The sequence below is a fragment of the Neofelis nebulosa genome, chromosome 1 (assembly GCF_028018385.1).
Source record: "Neofelis nebulosa isolate mNeoNeb1 chromosome 1, mNeoNeb1.pri, whole genome shotgun sequence".
Taxonomy (NCBI): domain Eukaryota; kingdom Metazoa; phylum Chordata; class Mammalia; order Carnivora; family Felidae; genus Neofelis; species Neofelis nebulosa.
The window spans coordinates 65,411,074-65,434,717 of NC_080782.1; the positions used below are offsets into that span (position 1 = coordinate 65,411,074).

At 50.7% G+C, this 23,644-nt stretch overlaps 1 protein-coding gene across 4 annotated transcripts in view; it reads left to right on the top strand.

Annotated features, from left to right (window-relative positions):
* Positions 1-7,891: 7,891 nt before the first annotated feature.
* The window catches only part of HRH2 (histamine receptor H2), a 79,757-nt gene continuing 64,004 nt past the window's right edge, over positions 7,892-23,644 (top strand). For 3 of the 4 annotated variants that reach the window (XM_058723789.1, XM_058723770.1, XM_058723781.1), the window contains exon 1: positions 7,895-8,054. The gene's annotated coding sequence lies outside the window, so the exon portion shown is untranslated. Of the gene's footprint in view, positions 8,055-23,644 lie in introns of all 4 variants that reach the window. The other variant, XM_058723759.1, reaches the window with a different exon arrangement.

Here is a 23,644-nt window from a genome sequence, read left to right on the forward strand (position 1 = left end):
GAGGAAGAGGGTCAAGTGACGAATCGGCAGCAACTAAATGTCCATTAATAGGAGATTGGCTAAAAAAAAAAAAAAAAAGTATAGTTGATCCATATAATGGAGTATCTTTTAGGAATTTAAAAGAGTCAGGTAGGGGCGCCTGGGTGGCTTGGTCGGTTGAGCGTCTGACTTCGGCTCAGGTCATGATCTCACAGTCCGTGAGTTCGAGCCCCGCGTCGGGCCCTGTGCTGACAGCTCAGAGCCTGGAGCCCGTTTCAGATTCTGTGTCTCCCTCTCTCTCTGCCCCTCCCCTGTTCATGCTCTGTCTCTCTCTGTCTCAAAAGTAAATAAACGTTAAAAAAAAAAATTAAAAAAAAAAGAGTCAGGTAAAACTTTATATATAGGAAACAATGCAGAAAATCACTGGGTTTTTATTTTATAAAAAAACATAGTTTTTTATTTATGTTTATGGTGTGTGTGTGTGTGTGTGTGCGTGTGTGTGTGCGTGTGTGTGTAAGATTCAAGGTGGCTGGGTTTGAATGTTTGAACCCTGGCTCTGACGTTATCAGCCATATGGCTTTGAGCAAAATTACTTAATCCCAATTTTTCTCATTTCTAAAGTGGGAAATAACCATACCATCTTCAAATGGTTGTTGTAATGAAGACTAAAGCATGTATTGTCTTCGAACAATGTGAGGAACATATTAAGTGCTCAGCAACTGGAGGCTTGTACCATCATCATCCACTGAGCAAGAAAACCAGGAAGATATGCATCAAATAGTTACTTGCCAATACTCGGAGAGAACCAGCTGGGGTGGAGTTCGCACTATGACACGTGACTTTGTACACCTCTACAGCAATTCACATTCTCAGAACAGCTATATTTTATCTTGAAACCTACAAGGACGCTACCAGGGAGCTTCCTTCTCTAAGTGGAGGAGCTGATCAATAAAGAAGGAGATGAAAGTGGAACAGATGGGTGGAGAGAAGTGGTATCCTTTCCCGGGTCCCCGGAGAGCGAGCAGTGAAGGGAGTGGCCGCAGAGAGCTTTGGCGGGTGGTATTCCATTTTTCGTAAGGCAAGGTGCGATCTGTTTATGATCTTACCAAAAAAACACCCTCTTCCATTTTTTAAAATAGATAAATACCTAAAATATATTTTTTACGGATAGATAAAAGTCTGGAATGAGACAGGGATCAAATTATTCATCAGCTTATCTCTGGAGGAATAAGATTTCAGGAAACTCGCTTAACCCGTATGGTTTGCATTTTTACAACCAGCTTTGTTACGTTTAGAATCGGTAAAAAGTAATTAAAGTATTTCCCTTTAGAATAAGAAAAAGAAAAAGAGTATACAGTTGAAACGTCAACGAACTTAATAAGAAATTTTGTCATTTGTGGCAGATGCTGCTTCGTGGCCAACCTGGCACTTCCGTTCCCAGCCGTCCCCTTTGCCTGCCTCCCGCTCTGGAGGCTGGGAGGGCCAGGTTGTCGCTTTGCAAGCCTCCCTTGCAGCTAGGGGTGGCCACGTGGTTACTTGGGCAAATGAGATATAAGTGGAACCCTGCTGAGGGGAACAGATCTCACCCGCTTCCTACCGCCATTTTTCCTGCCCCCTCTTGGGATGCGTTATGAAAGTGAGGGTGCACCAGGATAAGAAGGCTCTTAGGAGGGGCATGTGACCCAGCCTGGGAATTTAAGGTTGAACTTGCAGAGAAAGTAATATCTAAGTGTGACACGGGACCAGATAGGAAAATGTCCCAGCAGAGGAAAATTGGGTCACCGTACTCTCAAAGGGCAGCAGATTAGGGATGGGGTCATATTTTTTGCGTGTTTCTGTATTTCCTCTTCGAATCAGGATGTGCTCAGCTATAAATCATAGAAACCCCGACTTAAGAGGGAGAGGGGCTTATTATCTCACAGGTGAAAAAGTGGGTCCAAAAGCCTTATAATTTTGGGTTTTGAGTCCATTGCTTTGCAGTTCTCATAGTTTTTCCCTCAGGGTCACAACAGGGCTGCGGGAGCTGCAGGATCAAAGGACGGAAGTAGCAGAACAAAGCAGGAGGAGGTGTGCTTCCTGCGTCTCCTATTATAGGAGGAAAATTTTTCATCCCCCTCCAAAAGACTTCCCCTCTCATTGGTCATGCTGGGTCACATGACAATCTCCATTTGTAACGGAGGCCGGGACAGCACGGTGGAAGTCGCTGTTGTAGACAACAGCAGAGCCCTCCGCACCCGCCCCCAACCCCCAGACCAGGGACAAGCTGCCCAAGTCGTCTTTGGCTGGGTCCCGGGCTCACCTTCTGACCCTCACATCCAAACTCCTTGCCTCCTGGAACGCGGATTAATAACCCAGTCAGGCATCCAGGGGGTTAGCCCAGCTTGATTCCAAGCCCTGGCTTTTTCTTCATTCTGGGCTCTGTTCTCTTACTGGAGTGCCAGTTCGGGGCTGCCTGTACAAGCCAACACATCCTGTAGCTGCTCTTAAGAAATCCTTGCATTATGGCTAATAGTACCTAGTAATATTCTATGTCCTAGTCAGGGTTCTCCAGAGAAACAGAAGTAATAGAATGTGGACATAGAAAGATTTATTTTAAGGGATGCCTGGGTGGTTCAGTCGGTTAAGCATCCCACTCTTAATTTCGGCTCAGGTCAAGATCTCACAGTTTGTGGGTTCCAGGCCTGCATTAGGCTCTGAGCTGACAGGGGGGAGCCTGCTTGGGATTCTCTCTCTTCCTCTCCCTCTCTCTCTCTCTCTCTCTCTACCCCTCCTCTGCTCGTGAGTGCAAGCACTCTCTCTCTCCAAATAAGTAATAAACTTAGAAAGAGAGAGGGAGATTTATTTTAAGGAATTGGCTCATGACAGTATGGAGGATGATAAGTCCAAAATGCATAAGGTGGGCTGGCAGGCTGGAGACTCAGGCTGAACACATCATTTCCAACTCTGGATTCCCACAGAACCTTCTATTTTGCGAGTGGAGTGCACCAGGAGAGCCAACTGGTTGAAAGATGGGGCTTTGGAACCAGTCGACGGAATTCCCCAGCTAGCCGTGGGACCTTGGAGAAAAACTCTAACTTTCTGAGCTTCAGTTTCTTCATCTATAAGGAGGAGCTGGTGGGGGATAATAAATGTATCTCCCTCATAGGGCTATGGGTGAGAATTATTTGAGATGATTTATGCAAAAAAATCCAGCACAGTATACAGAAGATTGTATATATCCAACAAATTGTGTTCCTTCCTATCTTGTAAGCCAGAACTGGGGCATCTATAAGCTTAGAGACCTTAGGGAAATTGGCAAATCTGGGCTCTTTGGGGTACCCCAGTCTCAGCCCTGAGACTTTTCCAAAGCTTCTCTCAAGACTCAGAGCACATGATGGCCAGGAAACTGCATCCCACACTTCCACTTACAGTCTCAGGTGCCCTACTGCAAACCCAGAGCCACCCGAGAGCCCAGGACAGAGACAAGAAATAACCGATGAAAAAAACCAGCGGGTTTCGCTGGAATTTTCCGCAGACCACTTTAGTAAATGTTATCACTATGCCATGTCATTCGTTATCTTAATTGTTGCATTTTTTTTTTTCAATTTTAAGCTGTCAGACTCGGCAGAGATTACTCATTCAAAGAAGGCACGTTTTGTTGTTTTTTTTTTTCTTCTATTTTGGTCAAATAGTGGTTTGGGTTTCCTCAGAATAAGAAGCTTCTTCCGTTTCCTTTGAAAGATGGCTTGTATTAAGTACTCAGAGCAAGGAGAAAATTTAGGCTATCAGATCCCAAGCCCTCTTACAAGGTGGGGAGCCTCTTAGTAATAATGACAACTTCCTACATGATCAAAGCTTTTAGTAGTTTCCAAAGGTTTTTCAGATCTGTTACAGAACTGGAAACTTTTAGAGCTGGAAGGGGGTGCAAATGTCATCCCAGACTGTGGGGTGACTGACCATGAAATGACTCCAGCAATAACTCTAGTACTAACTTGCTTTGTAGTGTACAAAGAGTATCACCTCCCTGTTAAAATCCTTCCTTGGCTCCATTTAATTTAGGATAAATCTATCTACCGCCCCCCCATGGCCTCGCACCAACACAATCTCCAACCATTTCCCCCTCTCCCTCATGCACTCAGCCAGGATAAACTTCTCCGTACCTTGGGGCATTTGTACTTACGACTCTTACTACATGGGACGCTGCTCCCCCTTATCATACACCTGGGTTAGCTTAACCGTCATGTGCAAAGAAAATCCTTCTCCAACCATCATTAACAAAGCACTGCCTCCAGGCCCTCTCTATTACATTGCCCTGCTTTGCTTTTCTCGTGGCAATTACATTTGGCTGAAATTATCTGGCTTACTCATTGCCTTTTTCCTCCTCACATTTCAGATCCTTGCTTATCTTGTTCCTTGCTGTATTCCATAGTCAACCCCGGGCCTGAAATATAGTAGGTCCGGTCAATATGTGTTGATGAATGAGTGAATGAATGAAAGAATGAATGAATTTAATATCCATTTCTCTTCTCATCTGAGCCTCATCTAAACCCTTTGAGGAAGACATTGCTGTTAGGCTTATGTGATGGTCAAGGAAATGAGCTCAGAGACCTGATTCCTCCCAAGGCCCCTTATCTGATTCATTGCTTTGTAACAGACCACCCCAAAATTTATTGACTTAAAACAATAGAGATGCATCATTTGCCTCAGTTCTGTGTGTGGGCTGCGGGGCTCTTCTGCTGGTCTTCCCTGTGCTCAGCCATGTGGCTGTGAGAGCTGGGACAGCTGGCCATCTCTCTGCATGTGACCCTTCACCCCAGATATCTTTGCAGCCTGGCAGTCTCAGAGCACTGTTCCAAGACAGTGCCAGCTGAAGCACCAAGGCTTCTTAAGGTCTAGCCTCAGAAGTCGCATAGCATCCCTTCCGCTGGCTTCTGTCGGCCATAGCAAGTCACAAGGCAGGCCCAGACTAGGGGAAGGGACACAGGTTCCACCTCTTGGTGGGAGGTGCTGCCATTTTGCAAAGGGGTTTGGGCCAAATTGCTGTGGCCCTCTTTGACCTTCTATTGCAGCTAATAATTAGTAAGTGCTGTGATAAGCTGAAACCAGCTTGACTGAACCAACTTAGTAAAGAACGCCCACGATTATCCCGCAACATCACGTGACTCCAGAACTCCAAATGGCCTACAACAAATTTATCTCTCAATTACCCTACATGTCCCCTGCGGGCTGGGGCCGGTTCTGGGACTTCACTCCGGGACCCAATGTGATGAAGCCTGAAACATTGCCTGATTGGAGCCGGTCTCAAGACAGAAGAGTGACATGGCAGACGCTGGCTGTCACAGACCCTCCTGCATAGAAGTGACACAGATCACCTTCACCAACACATCAGTAGCCAAACGGGTCACAGACATATCATCCTCCCTCTGGGAGAGGCACCGACTATGAGTGCACAGTAACCTCACCCACACAGAGCCAATTTTCCTTTTTGGATCTTTAAAAAAAATTCTTTACAGAGCCCAAATCTGTCTCATGCTATTTCCACCATAGCGCCACGTGCTGGAGTCTCATCTGCTCCCTCAGAGAACCCTTCATAGAGAGGGAGAGAGAGAGAGAGAGAGAGAGAGAGAGAGAGAGAGAGAGAGAGAGATTGATTGCTGGAGGCTTCTCTCTTCCAGGATACACACCCCGGCCTTTCCAGCCCCCCTCCCGATTACCTGCCACAGCTTCCCATCGCTCACAAGATCAAGTCCAAAGTCCCATCACTGAGGTGTCCTTAAAGCTCCCCATCCCCCCACCTCCCCCCCCCCCACCCCCCACCCTCCACATCTGATTCCTGCTGGCTGGCTCACCCTGAATGCCCCAGGCTCTTTGATGCCCTAAACCTGTCTCCATGCTGTTCCCTCCAGCTGTGCCCTCCCTCCTTCTCCACTTCTATCTCAAGACCATCTTTTTTTCCCTTGGCAGGGTCAAGAGACTTTCCTTTTTCCTAAACCTTTTCGTTATAGTATTCATTCATTCACCTATTGAACCAACATTTATTGCGCATTTATGACTATGTATCAGCTACTGTTAACAGGCTCTGGGGAGACATAGGGAACAATACAAACAAGGTTCCTGCTCTTTCACCGGTGACATCCTGGGAAAGCAGACAATAAGCATTAAAACAAAAAATTTTTTTGAAGATACTGAGAAGTGTTTTCATCATAATAAAACAGGATGATGTGAAAAACGCTGTGGTAAGGAGGTGACTGCTTTAGGTAAGATGAGCAGGCCTTGTGGCCTCTCTGACATTCGAGCAGCCAGGAAGACGTGGGGGAAGAGCCTTCTTAGTAAAAGGAACAGTCAGTGCAAACGGTCTGTGGTATGGTCCAGCATGGCCTGTTCCAGGCACAAGGAGGAAGCTGCCATAGCTGAGGCACACGGAGTGAGGCAGAGGGTGGAGAGGCATCAGGTCAGAGAAGTGGGCCAGATCATGTTGGTAGTGGTAGGGAGCTTGGATTCTATTCTAACTACAACAGGCAGTCACGGGAGGTTTTTTTTGTTGTTGTTGTTGTTGTTTGTTTTTAATTTTTTTTTTAACGTTTATTTATTTTTGAGACAGAGAGAGACAGAGCATGAACGGGGGAGGGTCAGAGAGAGGGAGACACAGAATCTGAAACAGGCTCCAAGCCCTGAGCTGTCAGCACAGAGCCCGACACGGGCTTGAACTCACAGACTGCGAGATCATGACCTGAGCCGAAGTCGGCCGCTTAACCGACTCAGCCACCCAGGCGCCCCACACGGGAGGGTTTTAAGCAAGGGAGTACAGGGGCAAGAGGTGATTTGCACCTTTTTTTAGAGATGACCTATGCTGCTTTGTGAATTGTAGGTGAGCAAGTGTGGAGTCCCCCAGACAGGCTTGGAGGCTCTTGCTGTCATTCCACGATACTGGTGACTTGGATGCATGGCCTACAGCCTCCTCCCGCAGAAGCTGTGACCTCAGAGCTGCAGAGGTCTGTGGCCTTAGTATCCCAACACAGAAGCACAGGGTGAGGCCCATAGTGACAGAATGGCTTGGTGTGCAGTCAGTCATCATCAGCATGGCTCTGAAATGTATGGTCAACTGAGCCAGGATCCTTTTGCTCTCCTTGGCCTAGCTTCTGCACAAACTCCCTTGCTCATACCAGGTTCCTTGAGCAACCAAGGGCAGCTCATCTGACCACCTGCTTCTCGTACCCTGGGCTGACTATGCAGGTCTAGCCAACACCCTTGGCCATCCTGCCCCCCTCCCCCGCCATCGGGGAGCTCCCTCCACCCAGAGCTGCGTGGTCAGCACAGCAGCCTTGACATCTTGATATTTAAGAGAGATTTTTCTCATCTGAACCTCCATTTTCCATACCCCAAATTCCCTTTTCCCAAGACCCTCCCTCCTCTCTACCTCTTCTCTTTCTCCATCCCTTCCTTCAACTAGAACAAATCCACTCTGGGGTTTTCTGAAGTTCCTCTGATCCCGGAATTATCCAGGCTCTCCCCTTGAAACGAGACCGTTCTCTCTCATGTAGCCTAATTCCAGGTGCCGCTGGGCACCCCTGCGGAAGGCTGCCACCTGACCCCTGGGCCACAGCCCGGGAGTTCCCTTCCACTTGGATCACCGCACAGCTGGACGCCGGCTCCCAGCCCGGGCTGTCAGGGCGGTGGGTGGAAGTGAGGTGGGAAAATGAGAGGATGGAGGGTAGTGTGACCGAAAGAAAGGGGAAGGGGGAAGCGTCGGAGCCAGAGAGAGAAGGGAGGAAGGTCTAGGAGAAAGTGGGGGAGCGTGGGGGCCTGGGAGTGTGGGGAGCGAGCAAAGCGAAGGGAGAGTGTGCTGGGCACGGAGGCGGGAGGAGAGAGGGAGAGGAAGAGGGGAGCAGCAGAGACCGGGAGAAGGGAGGGAGGGAGGGCGGGAGCAGCTGAGCGCGAGGAGGAGCGAGTTGGGGGCGGAGACGAGGAAGTGGGCGCGAGCGGCGGGGCGCAGGCCGGGTGCCCGCTCCATCCCTGCCCCGAGCGGAGCCGGCGCGGGCGCAGGACCGCGGCGAGCCCGGAGCCGAAGCCGGAGACCCACGGCGCAGCAGCTCAAGGTAACGCGGCCGCCGCCTCCCCGCGAGGCCTCGGCTCCGGGTGGGGTCCCCGCCGCCGTCTCGACCCTGACCCCGGGTTTGAGCTCCCGGCCCCGGGGCTCGCTGATTGCGCCTGACCTTGGGCGATTTCCTCCGCCTCGGAGCCTCAGTTTCCTTCTCCGTGACCCGCCGAGGTCGTGCGCGCGCCAAGGGGGCGTTGCAAGGACGGGACGCAGCCCGGGTTCGGGGTTCGCAGCAGTGCTCAGGGCGCGGGGTGGGGTGTATCGCCCCAGCTGCCCGGGTGGGGGTGGATTTGGAAAGTCCACTTGCACCGAAACAGCCTCTGTCCTGCCCCCAGGCTCTGAGCGGCGGCATTTTCTAGGGGCGATTTGTCTGCGGGAGCGTGGAGTCACATTCTGCTGAGGGAAAGCCAGTGGAGGGCTGGGGGCGGGCCGGAAGGGGGGCTCCGAGTTCCTCAGGGAGCCCAGGCATCTGGCCTTCATCCTCCTGGGCTGCTGCCCTATGCCCAGTAGCGAGGACGGAGCTGGCCTCGCCTGGCCCGATTTGCCTCCAGGATATGCTGGGCAAGTGGCCTTAACCAGGAATCCCAGTTCGCTGACTTAAGTGAAAGTGCCGTTGACCTTGACCATGTGAACCTCAGTTTCCCACCCCGTGAAGAGGGGTATATCACTGCCCCCTTTGAGAAGGCTATGAGGATAAGAAAGTGGGGCAGGAAAGTACCTGCAGGTTGTGGTGTCCCCCAGTGGCAGCTGTCATACCCTAACTTCCATGGCCAGATTCCTGGTTCTGGTTGCCTCCTGGGAACTCATCTGTCCTGGCCAGGCTCCTTCTGCTCTCCTTTGCCAGAGGTGGCCAGTGGTCTGGCTGGGCATGAAGCGGGGTCCTGGGAACTGGGATAGGGAGCAGGAGTCCCTTCCAGTCTAGACATGCATCCTGATCGTCTTCTAAGACATGAAAACTGTGAGGTGACAGTTTCTGTCCTGAGAGACTCCTGGGGGAATCTCTTGGAGCCTCAGTATCTTATTTGTAATGGGAAGTTATAAATTCATACTTACTAATGAGTTCCCTGTCGCTGGAGGTTATGAAAGGCAATTAGATAGATTACATTTATTGACATCTTTGACCCTGAGATACGACAAGAATTGAATGGAACGAGAAATAACATTTCTCCTGCCCTTGCCCTGTGCAGGCCTGTACTTGGTGCATTGTATACACAATGTTGGCTGTAGTCTACACAAGGATCCTGGGAAGCTGGTGTCATTAAACCCCCAAATTCCAGACAAGGAAACCAAGTCTCACAAGGGTGAATGGTTGCCACATGGTCACACTGGTAGGATGTGCCTGTGCTGGGATTGGCCCTAGATCTGCCTGACTCCAGAGTACTTTTGTGATGGTACCACAGTGGCTCCCGAAAAGATGACCGTGGAAGGTGTCCAGCATGGGGCCTGGCACCTGGTGGGGGCCAAGTCAGCGCTGGTTTCTTGTTCCATGTGTAAGAGGAGGGAGCTGCTATATCATCACTGGGGAAAGTGAGTCTGAGTCTAGCACTGGGGTTGGGGTATCTTTGCCTAGTGATTTCTCTAGGGGTGATTTCTCTGGAAGGAAAGCTGGTCATTAATCAACATCACATAGGAAGCAGATATCAAGCCTGCTCACCCCAGCCAGCCAGCTTCATTTCCTCTGCCACCTAGTCCCACTTAACCTCGTCTCTGGTAACCTCGGCCCAGGCTACCTCTCCTAGCTTCACGGACACTTTTTGTTCTCCGTACTCTGCTGACGACTAAACTAAACTCTCCCTCCCAGCTGATGGGTCCCACGGGAAAACAAGGCCAGCTGTGGTCCATCTCCACCAACGCCCAGAGAAGGGGAAACAGGATTAAGTCCCAATCCCAAGGATTTAGCTCAGCTTTGGGGAGGAAATCCCTGATAATGGGGAAATGGGCACCCAGCTATGGGAAAGTGGGTGTCTCAGCAGGCTAGAGAGGTTCCTTTACTAAAAAAATTTTTTTTTAAATAAATGTTTATTCATTTTTGAGAGAGAGAGAGGAGGGGGGAGAGAATGTGAGGGGGGAGGGGCAGAGAGAGAGAGAGAGAGAGAGAGAGACAGAGGATCCAAAGCCGGCTCTGTGCTGATAGCAGTGGGGCTCGAACTCATGAACAGTGAGATCATGACCTGAGCTGAAGTTGGACACTCAACAGACTAAGCCACCCAGGCATCCCTTTGCCAAAAATGTTTTAAAAGAAGGGAGGCCATCCAAATGAAATGATGGGAATGTGAACAAAGGCTCTTTCAAATGCAAAGATAGTCATCAACTATCCGAGAATGCCTAAATGTCAAATAAGGGATCAATTAAGTAAATTATGGAACAGCCATGTGGCTACTAAAAATGGAGAGTTTTTAATGAATGGGGACATGCCTATGCATATGCAAATATAGGGCATGGTCACAAATTAGTGGCAAGCACTTAGAAAAAAGACTGGAAGGAAACGGACCAAAGAGTGTTAATAATGTTTGCCAGTGGGTGGTGGGATTATAGATTTGTTCCCTGACTGTAATTTCTGAACTTCCCACATTTTATGTAATATGCTCATTAGCGGACATAGAACCCTCTGGCTTCTAGGGACGGTATAACCCACCCGCTCCCACCTCCTCCTAGCCAACACCCAGGGCAGGACTGGCACATGGACACTTATCGGTGACAAGGCCACCTCTCTATTGAGGCCTGGAAGGCCCCTTGGAAAAAAGAAAGAATACTTCATTGTTATTACCAATAATATCTGATATTGGTTGTGTTCTTACTATGTGTTCATGGTAACCCTACAAGGTAGATACTATCAATATCCCCGTGTTACAGAGAAGAATGATCTGTAACCAAGAGTTAGATAATTGAGTCCCTGGCCCAGCACCCCACAGCATTCAAACCCAGGCCATCTGGATCCAGAGCCTACACCCCTAAGCAGAGTCAGGAGGAGTGGGCAGATTCAGTTAGCTCACGTGTGAGCACTAGTCACAGAAAACCTGGGGGAGGCCGTGCATGTCCCTACTTGACGGCTGAGGAAAGGGCTGAGTAGTGACCCCCACAGGACCAGGTTCTGTATTAGATGCTGGGGACCCAAAGGTATATAAGGTGCCATCACTACACAGCTGTGGGGAAGACTGGTGTGTATACAGTGTGCCAGGGCTTCGATGGGATTTGTTTAAGAAACCATGGAACGTCAGAGAACGAAGGGTGAAGCCTGTCCAGAAGAAATGATATTGGAAATGATTCCGGAAGGGTAAGCAAGCATTCACCAGGTGGGCAAAAGAGGTTAGAGGCGTGATTCTCAGTCAGGGTCAGTTTAGTCTCTGAGGACTGGGGACTGGATATTGATTGTCACAACTGGGGCGGAAGGCTGTGCTCACATCCTAGTGAGGAAGGGCAGGGGTACTGCTAAACATCCCAGGATGCACAGGACAGCCCCCAGAACAAAGAATTATCCTGTGCAAAATGTCAACCGTGCAGAGTTAAGAAACCCTGGAGCTGAAGAGAAGGGCGTTCCTGAACAGTGATCGGCCTGTGTGAGGCACCCACAGATAGTCCCTAAGTGCCTCCTGTGTGCTGGGAACGTTGAGGCTGTGACTGCACTATCGGCCGCCTGGCCCTCTTGCTGTCCCTCTGCCGCCATCAGCAACTGGAGTGCTCTTTGATAAAATTAAAGCATCGTACAGACATAATTGTCATGCCATAAAATTCGCCTACTTAAAGTCTACAAGCCAGTGGCTTCTAGTATATTGTGCGACCGTCACCACGATCTAATTCCAGAACATTCTCATCACCCCGAAAGAAACTTTGTACCCGTTAACTGTCCTTCCCCGTTCAATCCTCACTCCCACCCGAGGCTAGACAACCACCAGTCTCTCTTCTGTATCTATAGAGGTGCCCATTCTAGGCATTTCGTATCAGTGGCATCATATAATATGTGATAATATGGAATAACCTGTGGCCTTTTGTGACTGGCTTAGTTCACGTAGCATGTTTTCACAGTTCATGCGTGTTGTGACATGTATCAGTACATCATGCCTTTATACGGCCAAAATAATATTCCATTCATGGATACACCATATTTCGTTTACCCATTCATCAGTTGATGGGCATTTGGGTTGGTTCCACTGTTTTGGCCATTATGAACAATACGGCTGTGAACATCTGTGTACAGATTTTGAGGACATATATTTTCATTTCCTCTGGGGATATACCCAAGGATAGAATTACTAAGTCATATAGTAATACTATGTGTCACCTTTTGAGGAACTACTAGAGTGCTTTTTTCCAAAGCAGCTGAACCTTTTATGTTCCCATCAGCACTGTATGAGGGTTCCAGTGTCTTCTCATCCTCACCAACCCTTATTACCCAATTTTTGGGTTCTGTGGGCATGACGGGCTATCGTTACAGTTTTGATTTGCGTTCCCCGGCTGGCTGATGAGTTCGAACCTCTTTTCAGGTGCCCGTTGGCCATTTGTACGTCTCGTTTGCCAAACAGTCTGCTCAGATCAGAGTCAAAACTTCGTTGTGTCACCCCCTTACTTAGACCAAAAGGCACGCCCTACCAAGGCCTACAGGGCCCTGCGTGATCGGGCCCTGTGTGTTGCTTTGACTGCATCTCTGCTCACTCCCTGTGCTCTGACCACACTGGCCCTCAGGGAGGCAAGCTGGTCCCCACTAGAGTCTCCTGCATGGGCTGTTTTCCTCTGCCAGATCACCATGTACCTGGGAGCTCTGGGGTGAGCCTCAGGGGGGGGGGCCTTCCTTGTCCTCTCAATTTCAAGGCCCTCCTCCCTTCCCTAGCACATTTCAAGGTTTCCTTCTATCTATTTCCTTTTCTTTTCTTTTCTTTTCTTTTCTTTTCTTTTCTTTCCTTTTCTTTCCTTTTCTCCTTTCTTTCTTTCTTTCTCTCTCTCTCTCTTTCTTTTTCTTTCTTTCTTTCTTTGTTTCTTTGTTTCTTTGTTTCTTTCTTTCTTTCTTTCTTTCTTTCTTTCTTTCTTTCTTTCCTTCTTTCTGTCTTTCTTTCCTATCTGATAAGATCTGGAAGAACTGGGCTCCAGGCACCACTATACCTTTCATCACGGTGTGACCCAGGGCAAGCCACTGTCCCTCTCTGGGCCCCCCGCTACCCCATCTAAAACCAGGCAGGGGCACACTAGCTGATCGCACAGATCCTTTCTGACTCTGTCCTTCTTTGATGCCAGCTTCCGTGGGACAGCGCTGCCAGGAGGGTGCGGGCCTGGCGCCGTGGCAGTGAGAGAAAGGTGGCTGGAGCCAAGTTGGTCACAGATTGGAGCAGGCAGCATGGCTGATTACCTCCAGCCCCGTGGGGACGGCCTCCAGGAGCATGTGGCAGCCTTGACCTGGTGCCCAGCCTCCAGGAACAGCAGGAAGAATTGTCAACAGCCCCAGCCAGGACTGGACGCCTTGACCACTTTCAGCTCAGCGATCACCCACCTTTCCGGCCAAGAATAATGGTCTAGGCTCCAAACCTACAGCCCTGGGGGAATCAGGGCAGGATTCCCAGAGCTGGGTGCAGAGGTCAATGGCAAGGCAGCAGGTAGACAAAGAGGATTGCAGGTGGAGAAAGAGGTGTGAAGACACACTGAGCCACGAAACCTCCAGGTGTCCTCAGGGCACGCAGGACAATTAATTAGGTTTTGCCCGAGGCACAAGGGGCAGTGGAAGGAGGTAACAGAGGAGTCAACAGGGCAGGATCCTACATGTCAAATTGGGGAGTTTGGACTCTGTCCTGTAGGCCGGGGAGCAACGCAAGGATTTTAGGCGGAGGACTGAGGTGACCAGGTTGTGTTTTCTAAAACACAGTGCGGAGGCGGGTGGGGCTGAGAGAGAGCCGAGACCTGGAACATAGTCAGGATGCCCCTGCTCTTGTCCAGGTGAGCTGGGATCAAGGGTGGAACAGTGCAGCCAGAGAGAAGGGAACAGATTCAAAAGCTGTTTGGAAGGTGAAGGCATATGCAGGGGTGTGGGGGGTGGGGGCGGGTTTGAAGGAGAAATAGGAGTCTAAATAATGAACGATGCAAGAACAGTGGATGCCAGCCTTTTGGGGTTCTGGCTATAAGAGAGAAGGCACAAGGAGCTGACGTTTGAGTGTGGCACTGTCCAGATGGCTGAGGGATGGAGGACAGAGGCAGCTGCCGGAGGGGGTGATCCAGACTCAGGGATCAGGATGTGCAAAGGCACTGAGGTGCAAGAATATGGAGAGTTAAAGGGAGGGTGAGACTTCCCGGCTGGCTGGTGCACAGAGGGTGTGATGGCAGGAAGGGAAGGGAAACTGAGCCCTCTAATCAAGAGTCCCTCTCCGGGACTCCTTACCACACTCACGGGACAGAGGTGGTGCAAGTCAGCCTGACTTTCAACCACAAGGAAGGCAAGCTCCCGGAGCAATTGGCCAGTGAGTTTATGTTGATCTGGATCAAAGTTCTCAAAGTAATAATGAAAGAGGGTGGGTGGTTAGAAATGGAAGTAAATCCTCGGGGCAGACCCAGCTTTCTGAGAACACCGGGAACATGCTGAGCTCATAGCCAGCAGTTGGTGGAGGTCTTTGACAGGGAATCAGAAGAAGATATCAGAGAAAAAAAAAAAGTTGAAAAGTTTAGATATTTTATGTTAAAGCCAGAAGACTTCATTTAAAATCCAGATTTCCAGCTTCTCTTGAAAAACGTGGCAATCTGGTGGCACTGACCCATCGTGACCACAGAGGCCACCCCTCTGGCCGGGGCACGCATCCTCTCTCTGGGTTACCATGCCCACACCCCCACAGTCCCACAGTGGGTATAGACAATTCACGCACAGCCTGCCTGGCCCAGGGCACCCTCGGGCCTGGGAGGCAGGGCAATCTTCCAAGTTTTCCCCTGCTTTGCATTCCCTAAAGTGGTCCTGGGAGCATTATTTGTAGGGTGGGCTCCATGGGAAAAATAAGTCCACCATTAAGACCTTGTACTTCCAGCAAAAATTCCTTTTTTTTTTTTTTTTTAATGTTTATTTTTGAGAGAGAGAGAGACAGAGGGACAGAGTGTGAGCAGGGGAGGGGCAGAGAGAGGGAGACACAGAATCAGAAGCAGGCTCTAGGCTCTGAGCTGTCAGCCCAGAGCCCGACGCAGGGCTGGAACCCACCAACCGCGAGATCATGACCTGAACTAAAGTCAGACGCTTAACCAATTGAGCCACCCAGGCGCCCCACAAATTCCTTTTTTTAAGTAGCAACTTGAACAAATGTCCACAGAGCCCATTTGGAAAAATACTTACTGCCTTTGCTAAAGATTTCTTAGACGATTATGGGCTTTTTTTCTTTTTGCCTTTTGATTAGAGAAAACATCCGTGTGGTTAGAAGTACAATATACAAGTGGAGCCTCCCTCCACCCTGACCCCCATTCGCCCAGTCCCCTGCCCAAAAGAGGAAGTCACTTTTGTTAGTTCATGGTGATGTATCCTTTCAAATTCGCTTTGTGCAAAAACATATACGCTTTACATGTATACGTATGTGCATATTTTTGACATGGGAGGAGCATGTCATACACACTTATGCACCTTTGTGTTGTTATTTTAGTCACCGTAGAATTAATTCCCAATGTAGAAAAGTTTGGTAAAGAGACCTGGAAGAAGACAGTAATAAGTCATTGTCACCATCAAAGAAAACCACTCTTACTGTGCAGCCTGCCCTTCTAGACATAAGTTTTAGTTGTTTTTCTCCCCTGTAGGTTGATAAGGTAGGAGTTCTGAGTTCCAGTCATCTTCTATATACACTTTCAATCCTGCTATTTTATTACTTAAATATAAACAGGTCCCCTTATTATTTCGTAATTTGCAAAACGTGATAGTAAGCGCTATCAGAATTCCATTATGACATAATTTGCTCAGCCAGTCTTCTAGTTTTAAACACCTGCAAGTCATTTCCAGTATTCAGCTGTCGTAAATAATACAGTTGGTCCTACAGTGTGTGATGTGTTTGGACTGAGCTGAGCGGACGTCTCCGGGAATCCTGGCACCTGGGTCAGATGCCGAAGGGTCATGGGTTGGTTCCCCAGGGCAGGGGGTAGGAGCTGGGGGTGCTGCTAGGGGCACAGCTGAGAAAGGGGACGTGGTGAGGTCGTGGAAGGAGACGGGACAGGGCAGGACAGAGCCCAGTGGAGAGCTGGAGGAAGGCAGGTTCTGCAGCAAGCGTGGTGCTGAGGGCTTGTGAATCCCGTAGGGGATTTGCACCCCCTCGACCCCAACTACTAGGGCTTTCCACGCCTCCGCCCGTTTATTCCTCACAATAGTCAAATGTGTAGAACCCGTCATCGTTTCCATTGTGCCCGTCGAGGAGGCTGAGGCAGAGAGACACCAAGCCAGTGCTTGCTGTGACCGCGGACAGGAGCAGCAGGGTAGCTGGCTGTCTGGAAGTGCCTTGCTCTTAAGCCCGCAAGCCTCTCCGCACCTTTGTGCTGTTGAGATTATCATCCCCGTTTCACAGGAAGGGGACTCGGGGCTCCAGGCCAGGTGGCCTGGCCAGAATTGCCCCACTGATAAGCAGCGGGGCTGGAATTAGGAGGCCCTGCAGCTGCTGTGGGGGACCCGGTGTTTCACTGAGGTTTGCAGGCTGAGAGGACAAGCGTGCTACCAGGGACACGGGTCCATCGGGCCCGGCGGGCTGTCCCGGGCCTACCGTGAGCTGCCCCTGCTCCCGGACTGTCCCCGTGGAGGCCCGTGTGCACTTGCCACGCTCATTTCTTCCCCCGCTCTGGCCGCCTTGGGTGCCTTCTCTCCCCGAAAAGGCAGGCCTCCACGTCCAGTGAGGGAAGAGCAGAGAGTGGCCGGGGGGTGGTTGGGAATGACATTTGCTAGGGTGCCACCTCACTTCTAGCGCCAGCCCTTCGTGTCGCATCTCATCTGACCGGCACCACGCCCTGTGGGATCACGCCCCGTGGGATCACGCCCCGTGTACAGATGGGGAAACTGAGCCTCAGAGAAGTTCCCGGCTCCTTTCCCCGACACGGGGTTGGCTTCCCCGGTGGGCAAAGTGCTTCCTCAGGGGCGGGGCCGGCCCTGAGGGTCCCAAAGTGGACCTGGGGGGTCGGTTCCACGGATGCTAGAGCACATCCAGTCCCACAGCGAGAGGATTCCCTTCTCCGTTCACGTCCTCCTCTCGTGTCACGGGGAAAGCGTCAGTTTGGTGCTAATCCGTCTTAAGCACGTCTCCAGGCACGCCAGCCTGCCTTTCCAACAGGGAGAGAGGCTGGCTCTTTGGGCAGCAGCAGCCACACGGATTTTAACACTGATTGTGTTTGCGCCGCCTTGATTTTCAGGGTGACCCGCTGGAGGGAAAGGGATCCTGCTGATTGTTACAGTGATAAAAACCATTCCTTTTGCAATAAATTCAAACACATTAAAGAAAGATAGCAAGCAAAAACAAAAAAAAAAACAAACCAGGACTGGCATTTTGTGGGCTTGGCAAAAGCCGTGGAGGTGGTGCACGAACGAATGAGGTGTGGGGAACACAGGGGGTGTGGGACAGGGCAAGCTGTTGGGAATGGAAACCTGGGAGGGCTCTTCCCGCCTCTGACCTGCTGTGTGGCCTCCGCCCAGGCATTTGGCCTCTCTGTGTCACATTTGCAAAACGGGGTAATAGAGAACGCCCTGACTGCTTGCTCCACAGAGTTCTGCAGGACCCCAAATGAGTTCATGGGCCCGGGGAGGGGCCGTGGAAGGTGGGTGAGGACAGGGAGGATTATAGAAGATAGCCAGTGTGGGTGAACGTTCCTGGCAGATGTTAGCTGTTTGCTGCTTGGGTCCTTAAAGGTGACCCAGCCGGCCACACGACGACGCGTGCCTGCGAGAGCAAGCTGTACCTTGCGGGAAGGGCGCAAGCTGCAGTGAGGTCAGGGGGAAGGAAGATCAGAGAGGGAGGGAGGCCCCATGTTGGCGGGGGCAGTTCTGGCAGCCAGCTCCCGTGGCCACGGCGGCTGCTGCGGGTGCAGGTGATGACGGGGATGGAGGTGAGGACGGTGAGGAGGAGGAGGAGGATGGCAGCAGTGACAGGCAGGGCGGTGGTGGCAGTGGTGGCAGCCGCGATGGCGGAGATGATGGTGGTGAGTCCAGTCGGAGGGCCCGAGGGCTGTTGTATCATAAAGAAGCGGAAGCTCAGCAGAACACGAAGCCCCGTCGGGCTGCCTGGGAAAAGGGACTTAGATTTGTCCCGTGGGGCCTCAGAGCTTTTCAGGAACCTACAAAAATGTCTGCAAACTCACACAGGCACACGCGAGTACCAGACCCAACATACAAAAAGAAAACCGCAAAATTGCAAGTAATGAGTATTTAATTGGCTATCTACAAATGTAACACTATGACAGCTAGTCAATGGCAGCTCGTTATACTAAATAGCTAAGTACACATTCTCTTTTCTATGGAATAGACGTATTTTGCAAAACACTTATTATTCAGTGGGCTATGCCTCCAAAACAGCGTGTATAGGGCTCTATATGTTTTTAAATGGCTATGACTGGTTGGCAAATTATTGGTAAGATAGTAAGTCCCCCATCATTGGGGGTATGCAAGGTGACTGGGGATGACTACCTTTCAGGGATGCTGAACAAGGGGTTCTTGACCACCAGGTGGCCCCTGAATGTTGTTTCTACCCAGAGCACTCCTGTTTTCTTATTTGGGGAGCTCATGATTGCACCCTTCCCACCCCCTCTACACATACACACATACATAAAGTTGCTGGAAGAAACCTTTGAGATATTCTAATCCCATGTCGTCACTTTTTGCTGAGGAAAATTAGGATATAAAACTTGGAGGTAACATAGCAAGTCAGAATCGTACCAGGGACTCAAACTCACGGTCCAAATTCCCAACCCCATGCCCTCTCCACCCCACCCCGGCCCCCTGGGCAGTTTGCCCTGGATGGCAGAGATTTGGGCCCCCTTGCAAACATTGGCAATCCAGGGTCTCACCTCCTTCAGGAGAACCAAGGCAGAGTCTTCATTTAGCCCAGTCCATCCCCTGCCCTGAAAAGGCCTTCCCCAGGCCTTCCCCACACTTGCCAAGCTGCTGCTGGCTGTGGACTTGGGCCAAATCACAAAACACCATAAATCTCAATTTCCTTATCTAGAAAATGGAAATGAAGAATGGAATGCACATAATAGGGTTGTTGCAGAGATTAAATGGGATAAAGTATATAAAGTACTTAGAACATTGGTTGGCACTTTCAAAGTACCCAATAAATGGGATACGATATTGTTATGATGGCTGTTTTCAACGTGCATTTAGTCAATCCGATAAGTATTAATTGAGCCCTCGTTAAGTGCTTGCAAGGAGCGAGACAGAGTGGATCCTAGCCCTCATGGCTCCCGTGTTCCAGTGGGGACAGGGAAATAGCGAACAAGTAGGGAAGCAAGAAAAATGCCGGGAAAAAAAGATGTGCTGTCCGGAAAGCCAAGTGGAGGGGGTATGATAGAGGTGAAGAGAGTTGTTTCTGAGGGTCAAGGAGGGCCCCTGTGCAGAACTGATCTTTGTGGCAGCACTGGGACATCCAGGTCAATAGCCCATCACATCACAGGCAGAGCCCCAAGGGGGAGCGAGCGGCATATCCAAGGCACTGGAACAAGGTCAGGGTGGCCAGGTGCCCACTGAGGCCTTGCGCATAACATAGGAGACCAAAGAGGTAGGGCGCAGAGCCTATGGGGCCTTATGAGCCAAGGTGAGGGTATCACAGTATAGCATTGGCAAGAGAGGAGGGAGCCAGTCAAGAGCTGTCATGAAAGGCCAGGCAAGAGGGGCAGCTGGGTGGCTCAGTTACGCATCTAACTCTTGATTTTGGCTTGGATCATGATCTCAAGGTTTGTGAGATTGAGCCCCTCATTGGGTATTGCACTGACAGCTCGGAGCCTGCTTGGGATTCTCTCTCTCTCTCTCTCTCTCTGCCCCTCTCCTATGTGCACGCACACTCTCTCTCTCAAAACAAATAAAGAAACTTAAAAGTAAAAGTCCAGGCAAGAGATGATGCTGGCTTGGACTAGCACCAAGATGGCGGCAGGGGCCAAGGAAGGTAGCCACATCCTAGCTACACATATTTCAGAGGGAGATTCCCTGGGCTCCCTGGTAGGCTGGATGTCAAGGATGATGCCTACGCATTTAGCTGAGCACCTCGGTGGATGAAAGGGAAGCAGAAGGTGGAAAGGAGAATTGGGGATCTCCCCCAGCCCCACACTTCCCAATCTTACATGCACTTTGTGCCCACAGTATCCAGAATAGGTGAATCCAAAGAGCCAGAAGGCAGGCTGGGAGTTGGGAGAGACAAGGATAATGGGGGATGGGGAGTTACTGCTGAATGGGTGTGGACTTTCTCTTTGGGGTGATGGACGTGTCCTGTAGCCACAACATTGTCCATGTGCTGAATGCCACCGGATTGTATACTTGGAAATGGTTAGCTTTATGTGATGTGACCTTCACCTTCACTGAAACAAAAAGGAAACGAGAAATAAAGTTTCTCAGACAGATGATAATAACTAAGGGAATTTATTGTCACCAGATGTGGCTCGGGTTCCCACATCAACCCCTGGAAGAGGTCAGGCAAGCTGCATAGGGTGTCTCATTGAGAAGAAAACACCCTCGCAAGAACTGGTGAGACACATAGGGAACGAGCTGGACCAGGTACATACCTTGGGTAGGTGTGGAACCTATGGACACTCAGAGACCGTAGAACCAGGGCTGGCTCAAAGCCCGCTGCCCGCCTCCTTACCAGCTGTGTGCACTTGACAAGTGACTTAACTGCTCCGAGCCATTTGTCAAACAGGAACGGTAATCATCTTGGCCTCACAGAGATAGGAGAATATCTGTAGGAGCTCAGCACACAGAAGTGATCTGTGTCCCAGCTTCTGGTCCAGGTCACCTTCTCCCTAGGTATGATGCCAGAGTGATAACATTCATCATAATAAAATGTCCACTTTGACCCGCCTCCCTCCATCCCACTCTGGACTAAGGAGGGGGTGGGGCTCTCCCCAACCTGTGTCAAGCTGCCCCAGATTCCACACAACATTCAGATCCATTTACCTCTCAGCCTATGCATAGGGGCCCCACCGGTGGTGGCAGGGGGGGTGGCCATTCTTGGAACATGACACTTTTTTTATTAAAAATTTTTTCTTGCACATTTATTGATTTTTGAGAGACAGAGTGTGAGTGCGGGAGGGACAGAGAGAGAGGGAGACACAGAATCTGAAGCAGGCTCTAGGCTCTGGGCTGTCAGCACAGAGCCCGATGCGGGGCTCGAACTCACAAACCATGAGATCATGACCTGAGCCTAAGTCGGACGCTCAACCGACTGAGCCACCCCAGGCCCCCCTGGAACACAACACTCTTGAGGACAGAAGCAAACACAGTGCCCGGCTTTGGGCCCCTGGAGGCAATGGAAGTTGGGACCAAAACTCAGATGACTGGGAGTCTAGGACCTTTCTCTGTAAGAAGAGTCTCAACCAGAAGTCTTTTCCTGCCTACAGGGCTTTTATGAAACACCCAGCCCACTGCTGTGAAGGAGCTAGAAATCTCCACCACACAAATGAAAGACCAAAGCGAATGTTATCGCGAAGCAGGAAGAATGTTGTGCCGCAAATGCCCAATCACACCATCTCTTTGAAAAGCCCAAGGATCATTCCTTTCTCCACAGGAAAAGCTAAATATACAGTGGCCCAGGATAGGGACTCTAGAGTCCGACAGACCTGGATTCAAATCCACCTAATGGTGTTGAGACTTGGGGCAAGTTCCTGAACTTTTCTGAGCCCTGGTTCCTGCATTTATAAAATGCAGAAAAGCTCTCTTGCTTCAAGATGTGATAAAGAGTAAATGAGGTGGTGTATACATCGAGAGCCCTGAGCCTGTCGCGAAGTAAGCATTCTATATGCGGTAACGAGGAAGAAGAGTGTCCTCCTGTCCTCATTGATTGGTGGCTGACTGGGATCAGGAGAGATGTGTTCCACACCTTCTACCGGTTTCCTGGACAATCTTGAGCCTACTGATTGAAGCTTCAGTGGCTCCCTATTGCCTTCAGAACTAAGTCCAAACTCTTCAGCCCTCCAGCCCCGGCTCCACCTTCCCCCTAAGAATCAGCCAGAGAGTCGGCCGAGGCCAGCTCATACAGGGTGTGGCAGCCGAGGTTATCTTTACGCTCACCGCAGGGGAAGCAGCGGAGGGCATGGCATGACCAGCCTGACTCCAGACCTGTGCAGTGATTGTGGGGGAGTGGGGGGAGGATGGTCCCTGAGGGCCGTGAGCTTGGAGTGGAGGACTCCTTACAAAGGGCCCTGCGGACCGAGCGGACCGAGTGCCAGCCCTGGCCCGGAGCCCTGACCAACCACGTGGTCGATCCTGCTCCTCAGCCTGATCTGATCACCCAGCCCCCGTGCCTCTGCGTGCTGTTCCCTCTGCCCAGCGTACTCTGCCCCTTCCCTCCTCCACCTGTCGGACCGTGTGGCTGCTAGGTGTTGAAAAGGTGATACCTACCCAAGGTACAAAAGATTCCAAAAGGTCACAAAGGGTGCATGGCGCAAGAAGTCTCACTCCCACGTGGCTCGGCCCCCAGGTCCCCGCGGGAAGCAGCCCACCTTGCCCTTTTGGCAGGTGGCCTTCCTGAGCCAGCCGCGTGTGGATGCATGGGTACACACACACACACATTCCCCCACTCGGCACATGTTTGGAGACCATCCCACGTGGGCCCAGACAGCCTCCTCATCTTTTCGATGGCATCATTGCTCTGTGTCCTGTACACTTTTACACAATTTCCAGCTTTTGCTAACACGATCAGCACTGTGGGGAGTCACGGGACAAATTCCTAGAAGCACAACTGCTGGGTCAGGAGTCTGAGTGTTCTTAACACTAATGGGGTTTTCCAGGCTTAGTAAAATGTTGCCTTCTGTATATGTGTGCGAGCGTGCACACACACAGCTGTCACCTGCCACCAGCCAGAGTCACACTTCAGTTTTTTGAATTCCTGCAGCTCCTTGTTGCCCCCACCGTGAGGCTTGGCTGTGTCCGAACCGCAGGGGCTGGGACCCGCCATGTCCACTGGGTTTGCATTCCCTGCCCCGGCCCCACAGCTTGCCTCAGGCTCCCGAGTGATGGTAAGAAGGAACCCCCAGGGCTCCTAGCGTGTCAGCATTTCTTAAGCGGAGCTGTGCGTTGGCTGGCATCGGTAAGTGGGAAGAAAAGGACCCTGGGAGGACCAAGGTCATTTCCATTCCCGCCGTCTGAGCCTGAGTCACGCTTGCTCAGCACCCTGTGTGGGTATGGCCACTCTGGAGCTTCCAAAGGCTTGTCTTCCCTCCTTAAAGAATAAAAAGTTGCCCCGTGACATAACCCCCATTTCTCGGGCCCTTTTGGGACTCTGACAGGGGCAGAGCTCCTGAGGGTCTGTTGCTGGGGCCACTTTCTGATGTACTCAGCAGCAGGTACCTAGGACATTTGAAATGGCCAGTTATAGGGGGAAAGTTCTAAGAAATTATGGCTCATAAAGACAAAGAACTGCCTTCCCAGGACCCAGTGACTTCTATGTGTCCGAACCCACAGTGGTTACT